This window comes from Setaria viridis, chromosome 7 (genome assembly GCF_005286985.2).
Source record: "Setaria viridis chromosome 7, Setaria_viridis_v4.0, whole genome shotgun sequence".
Classification (NCBI taxonomy): domain Eukaryota; kingdom Viridiplantae; phylum Streptophyta; class Magnoliopsida; order Poales; family Poaceae; genus Setaria; species Setaria viridis.
The window spans coordinates 12,140,950-12,152,636 of record NC_048269.2 but is presented as its reverse complement, the minus strand read 5'-3'; the positions used below and the strand labels follow the sequence as shown (position 1 = coordinate 12,152,636).

General features: G+C 42.1%; 1 non-coding gene across 1 annotated transcript; it reads right to left on the bottom strand.

The window, feature by feature from the left end:
• Positions 1–664: 664 nt before the first annotated feature.
• On the bottom strand, positions 665–736 carry TRNAH-GUG (transfer RNA histidin (anticodon GUG)). Its single transcript has one exon. It is a non-coding gene; the product is annotated as a tRNA-His (tRNA).
• Positions 737–11,687: the final 10,951 nt, after the last annotated feature.

The window sequence follows — 11,687 nt, the reverse complement described above, 5'->3', positions numbered from 1 at the left end:
CGTGTTAGGTAGAGCTCAGCTCAGGGATGGCCACCCCTGTGGCAGGAGTTCTGCGTGGGTCACCGCCGTGGCTGTGGAGGATGAGGAGGGTGGCAGATAGAAGTGGCGTCGCCGGGCCCCCTGGATTTGAGCACGGGGCGGAGTCGGAAGTGAATCGGGGGCGCGGGTTTTTCTTTTTCCAGATCCTCACTCGGTCAATAACGTGAATCAGTTAGTTGCAACTCTCGTGGTGGTGAAGTTGGAGCTAGGAGCTCTATGAAACATACCCTTGCACTGAATGCTATATGTAGCGGCAGAATAGGCAAGATCCCGGACCTCCTGACGGCATTTGCTTGAAAGGTTTTTGAGAGAAATCATATGGCTGGGAGCACCGTGTGTCACTCCCAGACGATCATTTGTCGGGTTGGGTTGGATCCGGTAGCTCAGCATCCGGGGAAAAGCATTACTTTTCTGGTTGGGCAGGGCATTACTTTTGTCGTGCTGATCATGTCGTCAGACATAACTTACGTTTTTGGTTTGACTCCACATGAAACAACGAATATATTCAAGACAAAATGGAAAAAAGGATCATGACTTTCGTCCATCGCTAATGCAGTTTCATTAACATCGGTCAGATTCCTCATTCTGGAGTCTGGGCAAAAGGAAAAAAGGCGAACAATCTATTTGTGGCTGCTGGGATTCGAGCCCAGGTCTCTACGGCCACAACGTAGAATTCTCACCACTAAACTACAGCCACCTTATGCTAAAGCCCTCTACTAATCCTTAATTATAATAAAATAAATCGGGGAAAATCAAACATGGATGATCCTGTTCTTAGCCGATCATTAGATTCATCTATGCCGCCCTTGAATTAGTAGCCTCTACGTAACGAACTAGCCATTCGGTGGGCAAGCACCAAGGATGGAGGCTTTGTCCGTTGTATGCGGAAAAGCCTGTGTATCCCTCTGCTGAAAGGCTTTCAGGGTGGATGCACCTAGAGCATATATATCTACGGAATTAGGAAACTTGGAGGAACGAATCATAAGCCAGACCATTTTCAGGTTCAGTTCATCTAAGGTAGAGGCTTAATCGCTGGCTAACACAAAGAAGATGCACATATCTTTACCCAGTCCGAGCACACCCAAACCATATGTTTATCAAGATTCGCCCAAAAAGCAGCAAGAGTGCAACGTGCAAGGCTACGTGCCCTGTGATGTATTCTTACAACTTTTGCGTCTCTAAAAATGAGCAAACAGTTCCTTATTGAGATGAGAAATTCAGAACTAGACAAAACAATCTTCGGGCATCCGAGCACAGTAAACTTGATAGCTTGGGCCTTGGATTGGATGCTTATCACGTCAAGCTTTGTTACATCAAGCCTGTTACATTTCACTACACATTTGACGTTTGGATCCATCTATATCTGGTAAGATCAAATCTAGCAAAAAGAAAAAGTCCGATCCCATGCCCGTAAGAACCTTCACGTTTAGGTCTTCTCCTAGCATGCAGATTTCATTAACATCGACCAGATTCCTAAACCAGGATAAAACCAATGTAAAAAAAAAAAACAATGTGGCTGCTTGGATTCGAGCCCAGGTCTCCACGGCCATAACGTAGAATTCTCCTCAGTAAACTACAGTCACTTGATTGTCTAATTCCGAATAGCTATTAATTATCTTTATTGCAGATGGACCAAATCGGAAGCGAAGTCAGACGGTGAGACTCCACTCACTCCTGTACTCCACACGAGAGCCTACGCGATGTTTTTATAAAGGCTGCACAAACCACGGTACGCAATCTGGGGCACCAAATGGAAGTTCGCTCAACATTACTAGCACTAAAAGCAGCAAGTCTGTGTGATGGCCGTGCGATAAACATGTGACTATTAAAAAAATGAAGTAACCAATAATTTAATATTCTATAGATAAAAATTCAGCAGCAAACCACTTTCGAAGATAAAACAAAAATTTAATACCAATTTCTGTCCTTATTTTGGATAGAAGAAATAAATATATAACCATAGCCAAGAACTAATACTAAATGTGACATTACTTTCATATTCTTTGAAAACTGCAACTGATAATTCATCTATAGGTTCAGAACGTCATAGGTGGGAAGGATGTTGTGGGTTCCCATGGGAAATGTCCATTGATGAGGACACTACTTCTATGATGCACACGACACTACTCAAGTTGCTATACAAAGGTCAATTATTGAATAAAGCTCGTTCCTATATACTTTTAATGATTTTGAGGATAGATTTCTACCTAATAATATTATTGTGCTTAACAAATATAGAGAAAACCAGGAAGTACTTGAAGAGAGCTATTGAAGAGAGCCATGTGTAACAGCCCATGGGCCAAGTTGGTCCAACAATTTGAGTACCATGCACGAGGCATGGTAGTTCTAGAATAGTCCCAAAATGGGAATTGGAGAGTGGGATGAGCTAACTTAAATAGCTAGCTCTAGGAGGTATTGCAACCTCGAGTTAACTCTTTTACGTGAAGTGAGGACGAAGGCGTAAGCATGTTACAATGTAGGTGTAGTCCACTCAGTGTGCAGAGTGGGCATGAGCCGTTTTCCTGGACTGGGTCGTTACAATTGGTAATCAGAGCCAACTTTTGTTGTGTTACGGGCGCGCGTGGGTCAGATGCGCGGGCATGGTGCGCATGACGCGTGGGTCCTGTGCGGACAGGGTATGGCACATGCACTGGCAGTCGATCCTGAACCGTTGTCCCGTACGGGTGAGTTAGCTTAGCTCTCGACGAGGATGTCAAGTCCTTAAGGGTGGGTGGATGTAACAGCCCATGGGTCAAGTTGGGCCAACAATTTGAGTACCATGCATGAAGCATGGTAGCTCTAGAATAGTCCCAAATGAGAAGTTGAGAGTGGGATGAGCTAACTTAAATAGCTAGCTCTAGGAGGCATTGCAACCTTGGGTTAACCCTTTTACACGAAGTGAGGACAAATGCGTAAGCAGGTTGCAATGTAGGTGTGGTCCACTCAGTATGCAGAGTAGGTATGGACCGTTTTCCTGGGCTGGGTCGTTACATCATGGAGGTGGACAAGGCTAGTAAGGACTTCAAGTCAAAGTGGAGGCCCAAACACATCAAATTTGAGTCTACCTCGGAATACAGGAGCAACACACACTAAATTTATCTCCTACATCGCATACAGACTCCATTTTCGATATTCTACATATGCACGAAAAGTTGAGAAGATATACTTTCCAATAGCATTGGTCTCATGTCAGAATTCCTTCGCAAATCAATATCCCTAATTCCCGTTGACTCAGATAAACCATGAGAATCACGTTGAATTTCAAAGTAGGAGCAAGAATATAAATGTTATATAAACTATTTATTTTATTATTAATCGATTAGTGGAGTTAGTTGAGTCAGTGAATAAATTGACTGGATCTTTAGAGGGATGTTTAATGAAGGGTTAGAATGGAAAAGAATTAATGGATAAGAAATATCTTGTGTTTCTTTTCTTGTCACATCGATCAGCCTGCATTTGGAAGATACAGCGTCATGTACGTGGTCTTATGTTGATGAAGAGTACTTGCGTTGGGTCCACCTACATCCAGATATGGCAATGAACCTAGAGTTCAGTTTGGACTTGGAGAAGCCATGACCGAAGTTTTTTTTTACCAAAGTCAGTAGGAAAATCCTAACCTATTTTTAATATATTTTTATTACAGATCCGTTTAATTCGCTCACATAAGAAATTGAATCAGGGCCGATAGATGTTAGTTAGGTGCTCTAACCACCTTTCACAGCCATGACAGAAGTTAACGGTGTGGAGATTTTATTAGACCTTTTGGAAGTACAAGAGATGGACTCCTAAACCTTGGTGCCATAGACCAGGCCGCCTATAAGTTTAGGGCGCGAGGCTGATTGTATAATTGGAAAAAGTTCAAATTACTACCTGCATGTTCAATTTACCCATAAACTATGCCATTTGGTTCAATTACTGCATGATACAATTTATCTTATTTTTCTACTTCACGCACAAGTTGAATTTTAATTTAAAATGTAGGGTGTTAATGGACATCACAGTACATGTTTAAAACTATATTATGAATTTTTCATCATTTTTATATAATTTATAACCAAAAAAATTAGCTTATTATTAAATATCCCACCCTTCAAAATAATGATAAATAAGATGATGGTTTTCTTCAAAGGTTCCACTTCTCAATAAAGAAATAAAAAATATATTAGGCACACATTAAACCAAATGATATAGTTTAGAGGGTAAACTGAACTAAAAATAGTTTAACGGTTATTCAAATTTTGACTATGGTTGAGGGTAATAATTTGGATTTTTTCCTAAAATCTATCATAATTGATATAAACAAATACATCTATTATTTTTCTTCTATTTTTAGTTAGGTCCAGAATGGAGTAGCTATGTTTTAATAGTTTACCTCTAAGCCAGTTACATGCTCGGGTGAATCGGAGTAGTTATACTTTGCTGTTCTTACTTGTAAAACAATCTGTTCATTGATGTAACTGAAGCTAGAGCAGTGCTGCTCGGCTGCTCCTGCATGTGCATTACAGCCAGGCGCTACGCCTAAAACAACACTCACACTAATAAAAAAATATATATATGAAAACAACACTCACACTAATAAAAAAATATATATATGAAAAATACCACTAGTAGAGAACTGACTTTCGATCCACCCCCTTTTATCCCGGTTTAAAAGTGGCCCGGGACAAAAGGGGGTGCGCCGGGGTGCGGGAATTTGGAGGGGAGCATTAGTCCCGGTTGGTAATTGCAACCGGGACTAAAGGCCCCCCTTTAGTCCCGGTTGCAACGGCTAGCGGGGGGGCGTCGGTGGCGGGACCCTTCCAACCGGGATAAAAGGGACACCCTTTTATCCCGGTTGGAGGCACCAACCGGGATAAAAGGGTTAGTCCCGGTTGGTGCCTCCAACCGGGATAAAAGGGTGTCCCTTTTATCCCGGTTGGATCCTCCAACCGGGACTAACTTTCCAACCGGGACAAAAGGTGTTTCCTTTTGTCTCGGTTGGAGTTTTTAACCGGGATTAAAACTCATCCCCCATTATATCCCGAGACAGAGACTTTCTTCTTCCTCCAGCCCGAGCAGTCCAGCACATTGATAGAGAGCTGAGCTTCACCTACTCTCCGGTGGTGCCCAAGCAAGGGAGGTGCTGCCCGAAGTTTTTTCCCTCATTTTCGTGGGAATTTGACTCAGCCAACAAGTGCTGCGAAGGTTTGCTACTTCATCCTCGTGTTATGCTTTGATTTATGCTTTGGAGATGGAAAGATTATTTGCTACAATGTGATGATGAAGTAGAAAAATGGAGAGGTATTTTGAGCTAGAATGTGAGGGAGATTGATGTGTCATATATAGTATGCATTATTTCAGTGGTTTAAAAATGATGCTACCTTGTCTAGACGGTTTATCTTATCAAATTCAATATGGTTTTTTAAAATCCATATACTTGTTAAACTTGCATACCGTGTTCATTTCTGCGACGATGTTCTCCGCCGAGTAGCAACGTATGTCAAGAAGGAGGTTCGATTCTACGAGAAAGAGTGGATACGGACATCGTGACCGTGTCCCCTTTTCCGTAGCATCTAACCTCTTTCATGACGAAGTGCGGTGCCGCCTAGCTGAGGACATCCTCGCGAAATGAACACGGTCTTCAAGTTCAACAACTTCTGTAGTGGTAAGGAAAGAATTTTTGTACATAGATGACTTCTGCTACTTGTTGAACTTGCATACCGTGTTCATCTCGCCGAGGATGTTCTCCGCCGAGCAGCAACGTATGTCAAGAAGGAGGTTCGATTCTACGAGAAAGAGTGGATACGGATATCGTGACCGTGTCCCCTTTTCCGTAGCATCTAACCTCTTTAATGACGAAGTGCGGTGCCGCCCAGTTGAGGACATCCTCGCGAGATGATCACGGTCTTCAAGTTGAACAACTTATGCAGTGTTTGGGACTTTAATTTAAATATGTGTATTTGGATCTTTATGTTGTTGTATTGTACCATGTTGTTTGGATCTTTAATCGATTTTCACGCGTAATCCATTGTCAAGTGTAATCCATTTTCGTGCGTAATACGATGCAGATGGACCGGCATTGGATGTATAATGCAGACAGGCGGAGCAAGGTGTTTATTGATGGCTTGCATTATTTTCTCGAAGTGGCAAAAGCGAACAAGCCAGAGAATGGGTTCGTATGTTGTCCATGCTTCCAATGCAATAACAGGAAGGAGTATTCAAAGGATTCCTGGGGGACTATTCACAGCCACTTGTTTAAATACGGTTTCATGCCTAACTATTTGGTTTGGACCAAGCACGGTGAACTAGGGGTTGTAATGGAAGATGGCGAGGAGGAGGAGGAAGATGACACCATTCCGGACTGGGTTGCAGGCCAAGCTTTTGCAGGTACTACAATGGGCGAGGCTGATGAAGATGAGTTTGCAGAAAATGACCCTACTGATGACCTTGGTCAGGTGATACGAGATGCATACAGAGATTGCGAAACTGAGAAGGAAGCAGCAAAGTTGCAGCGCATGATAGATGATCACCAAAAATTGTTGTACCCAGGTTGCCAGCAGGGCCATAAAAAACTAGGTACGACACTAGAATTTGTGCAATGGAAGGCAAAAAATGGTGTGTCCGATAAGGCATTTCAGGGGATGTTGAGAATTGTCAAGAAGATTCTCCCCGAGAATAATGAATTACCGTCCACAACATATGAAGCTAAACAGATTATTTGCCCTCTCGGATTGGATGTTCAGAAGATACACGCATGCCCTAATGACTGTATCCTCTATCGTGGTGATGAATACGAGGAATTGGATGCTTGTCCCGTCTGCGAAGCCCTGCGGTATAAGATCAGGCGAGATGATCCTGGTGATGTCGAGGGGCAGTCTCCCAAGAAGAGAGTTCCCGCGAAGGTGATGTGGTATTTCCCTATAATACCACGCTTGAAGCGCTTGTTCAGGAACAAGGCGAATGCTAAGTTGATGCGATGGCACAAAGAAGACCGTAAGGAAGATGAGATGCTGAGACACCCCGCAGATGGGGCACAGTGGAGATCAATTGATAGAACATTCCCAGACTTTGAAAGTGAAGCAAGGAACATAAGGTTTGGTTTAAGCACTGATGGATTCAATCCATTCGGTGAGTTGAGTAGTGGTCATAGTACTTGGCCTGTGACCCTTTGTATGTTCAACCTTCCTCCTTGGCTGTGCATGAAGCGGAAGTTCATTATGATGCCGGCGCTTATCCAAGGTCCAAAACAACCCGGCAACGACATTGACGTGTACCTAAGGCCGTTGGTTGATGACCTTTTACAGCTCTGGAAGGAAGAAGGTGTACGTGTGTGGGATGAGGATAGACAAGAGATCTTTAATCTACGAGCACTGTTGTTCGTAACCATCAACGATTGGCCTGCATTGAGTAACCTTTCAGGACAGACAAATAAGGGATATCGGGCATGCACCCACTGTTTAGATGACACAGATAGCATGTACTTGAAGCACTGTAAAAAGGGCGTCTATATGGGTCATCGTCGATTTTTCCCTGCTCACCACCAGCTGAGAAAGAGCGGGATGCATTTCAAAGGGACGCCAGACCATCGTAAAAAACCTGCACACCGTAATGGAAAGCATGTGTTCGAGATGATGAAGGATGTACATGTAGTCTTTGGAAAGGGACTTGGTAGCCAACCTGTTCCGAACGATGATAACGGACATGCACCCATGTGGAAGAAAAAGTCAATATTTTGGGAGCTACCTTATTGGGAAATCCTAGAGGTTCGCAACGCAATAGACGTGATGCACCTGACGAAGAATCTTTGCGTGAACGTGCTAGGCTTCATGGGTGTTTATGGAACCTCAAAAGATACATTGGAAGCACGACAGGACCTGAAAGCCATGGGGCAACGAGATGACCTACATCCGGAAAAGAGAGATAATGGACAGCACTACTTACGTCCTGCCAGTTACACTCTCAGCAAGGAGGAGAAGGATAGCATGTTTGAATGCTTGAATAGTATGAAGGTCCCGTCTGGGTACTCCTCGAATATAAAGGGAATAATAAATATGAAACAAAAGAAGTTTACAAATCTCAAGGCTCATGACTGCCACATGTTGATGACCCAGTTGCTTCCGGTTGCACTGAGGGGTGTTCTAATCCTGAAAGAAGCCACGTCACTGTCTTTGATTCGTTACGGAAAGATCCGGTGGACTACCAAGAATTGCAAGACATGCTAGGCTTGTAATAATTCTGGACCTTTATCTCTATGCAAAAATTTATTTCCTAAATTTTATCCCTGTTACACTATGTCATTCATTATTCTAATCCGCAGCGTATGGAAACAATTCATAAGGACACACAAAGGTCCATTCAAAGAAAATCTTACATGGAACACAGACTTCCCGGTACGTATGAAGTCTGCACATTTATTACATTGTATAACACGAATATTTCATAACTTATTTTTTTCCGCATTGAAGTGCTTAAGACAGGAACCCGGGAATAACCTATGTGGCTACTACATCTGTGAGCACATGCACAGTTTTTTGGGACCCAAGGGACCGAAGATGACGCAGCACAACTTTAAAGTACGTAAAATAAATATATTACTAGTTAATTATTTTCTAGCTCCTTATATGTATTTGTTCATGTAACATTCACAAATTTCCAAATTATAGATGTTAAATATTCAACAAGGACTCTTGAAGGAAGAAAGAGTAGCGGCAATATGTGAAGGTCTCATTGGATTCATAATGGACGAGGTGGTAAATCCAAGAGGAGAATTTTATTACGATGAACGACAATTAGACACTCCTCTCAGCAACACCACGACGGGAAGATCGTAGGAAGATACTTTGATTTATTTGTATATATGATCGATTTGTACTAATTAAGCTAGTTGAATTGTGTATATGAATTGTGTATAAGGATTGTGTATATATATAGTAGTTGTATAATTACAAATCCCATTCGTTTAAATACTAGTTGATTTAATTCATTCTAAAAAAATCTCAACTACAAGGTTAACAAATTAAAAGGGCCGCGGTACTACTACACGTATACGTGATGCATGCATGAAAAATTCAGGCGTCACCAGTGCCATGCAAGCGCAATTTAGTCCCGGTTGGAATTGAGCCGGGACTAAAGGGGACCCCTTCACCAACCGGGACTAAAGGGCCTGTCCCGCGCCTGGCGTGGCAGGCCCTTTAGTCCCGGTTGGTGACACCAACCGGGACTAAAGGGGGTCCTTTACTCCCGGTTAAAATACCCGGGACTAAAGACCCCCCCCTTTTGTCCCGGTTGGTTTATCCCGGATGGATATCCGAGAGATATGACCCTTACCAACCGGGACTAATGCTCAGTTTTCTACCAGTGTACGTACATCCAATCAAATGATCAATTGACCCTATTTCACTGGTTCTATATGCATTTATTTAGGATACACAACGTAATTTTGAATCACAATTAGTATTAGTTATTAGAGGTAACATATATATATTCATCATTATTAATGTGTCTGTAATTTTCTAAACGGATACCTGCGGCGGAAGGAACGGCGGAAGGTGCTGCTCCCTTCAACCCGCGTCCTGCTTCACCGGCGCCAACAACATGGTAAGAAATTATTGTCAATGTATTCTGAATTGCTTTAATAAATCACCGATTGCATCCGAATTAGAACAGATTTATTTTCTGAGATTGCAAAATGCTTGCTGGAGACCTCAAATCAAAAAGTCGTGCATCTGTTGTCCTGCTTTTGCACTAATAAAGCCTGCATGTTCAAGTTGATTGTTGTCATAGATAAACAGTATCCCTTGTGTAGTTACTTAGGTCTTTGTTCATATGGTCGCACCTTTCTTTTTATGTTGACAAGCAAAGAAGCTAGTGTATGCGTGTGCACCTGTGTTTCATTTCTACTCTGAAGTTCAGTTGTTACTCTTTGCTTTTGCTGTGTGCCGATGGCTTGCGTATCACTTTTTTATGCATCTTCTTATGCGAGGTAAATTAGAACTTCAGACTGCAGTTAGAATTTTATAAATTTACTTTCATAATGTATAAATGTGGTATATCATGTTACTTACCATGTAATGTATACTACCCTATTATACATAATAAAATAGTGTAAAAATAATGACTGGCTCAAATCTATTATACATATATTTGATAATTTAATATATTTTCATGTTCAAAATATTGAATCTTACGATTTTTCTTAGATAATAGAAGTACAAAATTAATTGAGAACATATGAAAAAAACAAATCAATTTAATCGAACTGTTAGCGCGCACTTTAATCCTACCTGAGACTAAAGGGGTCTAGTTTCATCTCCCGCGCGTGGAACCGCTTTAGTCCCAGGTGGTAAAATGACCCGGGACTAAATACCAATCCTTTAGTCCTGGTCGTCTTACAAACCGAGACTAAAGAGTGGGCTTATAAATCTCCTCCCCCTTCCTCCTCCTCCGATCCAGAAACTCCACGCCGCTGCTTCGACGTGTCCTCCGCCGCCTCCTCATCTCCTCTGCCATTCGCCCCTCTCCCTCTCGTTGTCCTCCGCCCCGTGACATGCCACGCGCGGCCCCAACCTTCTAGGTGCACTCCACCGCCGCCCCAGCCTCTCTCCCCGCGCATCTCGCCATCGTCATCGTCACGTCCCCACCGCCATTGGCCCTCTCACCCCGGCCGGCCCGCGCCCCTCTTCACGCCCGTCTCCCCGTGCAGCGCCGCCGCCGCCGCCCGACCTGGCCGCAACTGCCGTCGTCCTCCACGCCGAAAGCCCCTGCGCTCGCCACACCGTCATTGCTGTTGATCGCCGCTGCTGTACGTCGTCGTCCTCTGGCCATGCATGCACCACCCATTGCTGCCACGCCCTCATCGTCGTCGCCCGTCGCCAGTCGCCATGCGTCGCTCCTCCCCCATTGCCGGTCACCGTGCATCCACCACGCCCCCGCGCCCGCGCCACCAATGCCCCGTCGCGAGGTAACGGGTGACGCAAGCCGTGTTTTAGTTAGATTAGTTACATGTTATAAATTAGAATACTTGATTTTTTTATAAATTAGAACAAATCCTTAAAAATTGTATAAATTAGTTTAAATACTTAGAATAATTGTATAAATTAGTTTAAATATTTAGAATAATTATATAAATTAAAATAAATCCTTTGAAAATTAGTATAAATTAAGTATAACTGCTTAGAAAAATGCTCAATATACTAGAATTAAAATTAGTGCACATGTTTAGAAAATGAGTATTTATTTATAGAAAAATGTGGAACCTCATAAATGCTTAGGAATTAGTACAAACTATTATAAATGCTTAGGAAATTAGTACAAATTAGTATAAATGCTTAGGAAAATTGTTATAAATGCTTAGAAAATTAGTATATTTAGATCATGTGTATATCTCAATCATGTGTATATACGTATATTTCAATCATGTGTATATTTAGTAGATTGACAATTTATTGTATATTTCAATTCTTGTGTATAATTTAATTTATGGTTTCATGTGTATATTTCATTTGTATATATTTCAATCATGTGTATATTTCAATCAATTCCATGTATAAGTTTCTTTTATGTCATGGTTGTTGATGTATGATTTCATGTATATACATTTATTGTACTATTTGAGACAATCTTTAATTTATCTATGATTACATGTGTGTATAACTAATGTCATTATTAGT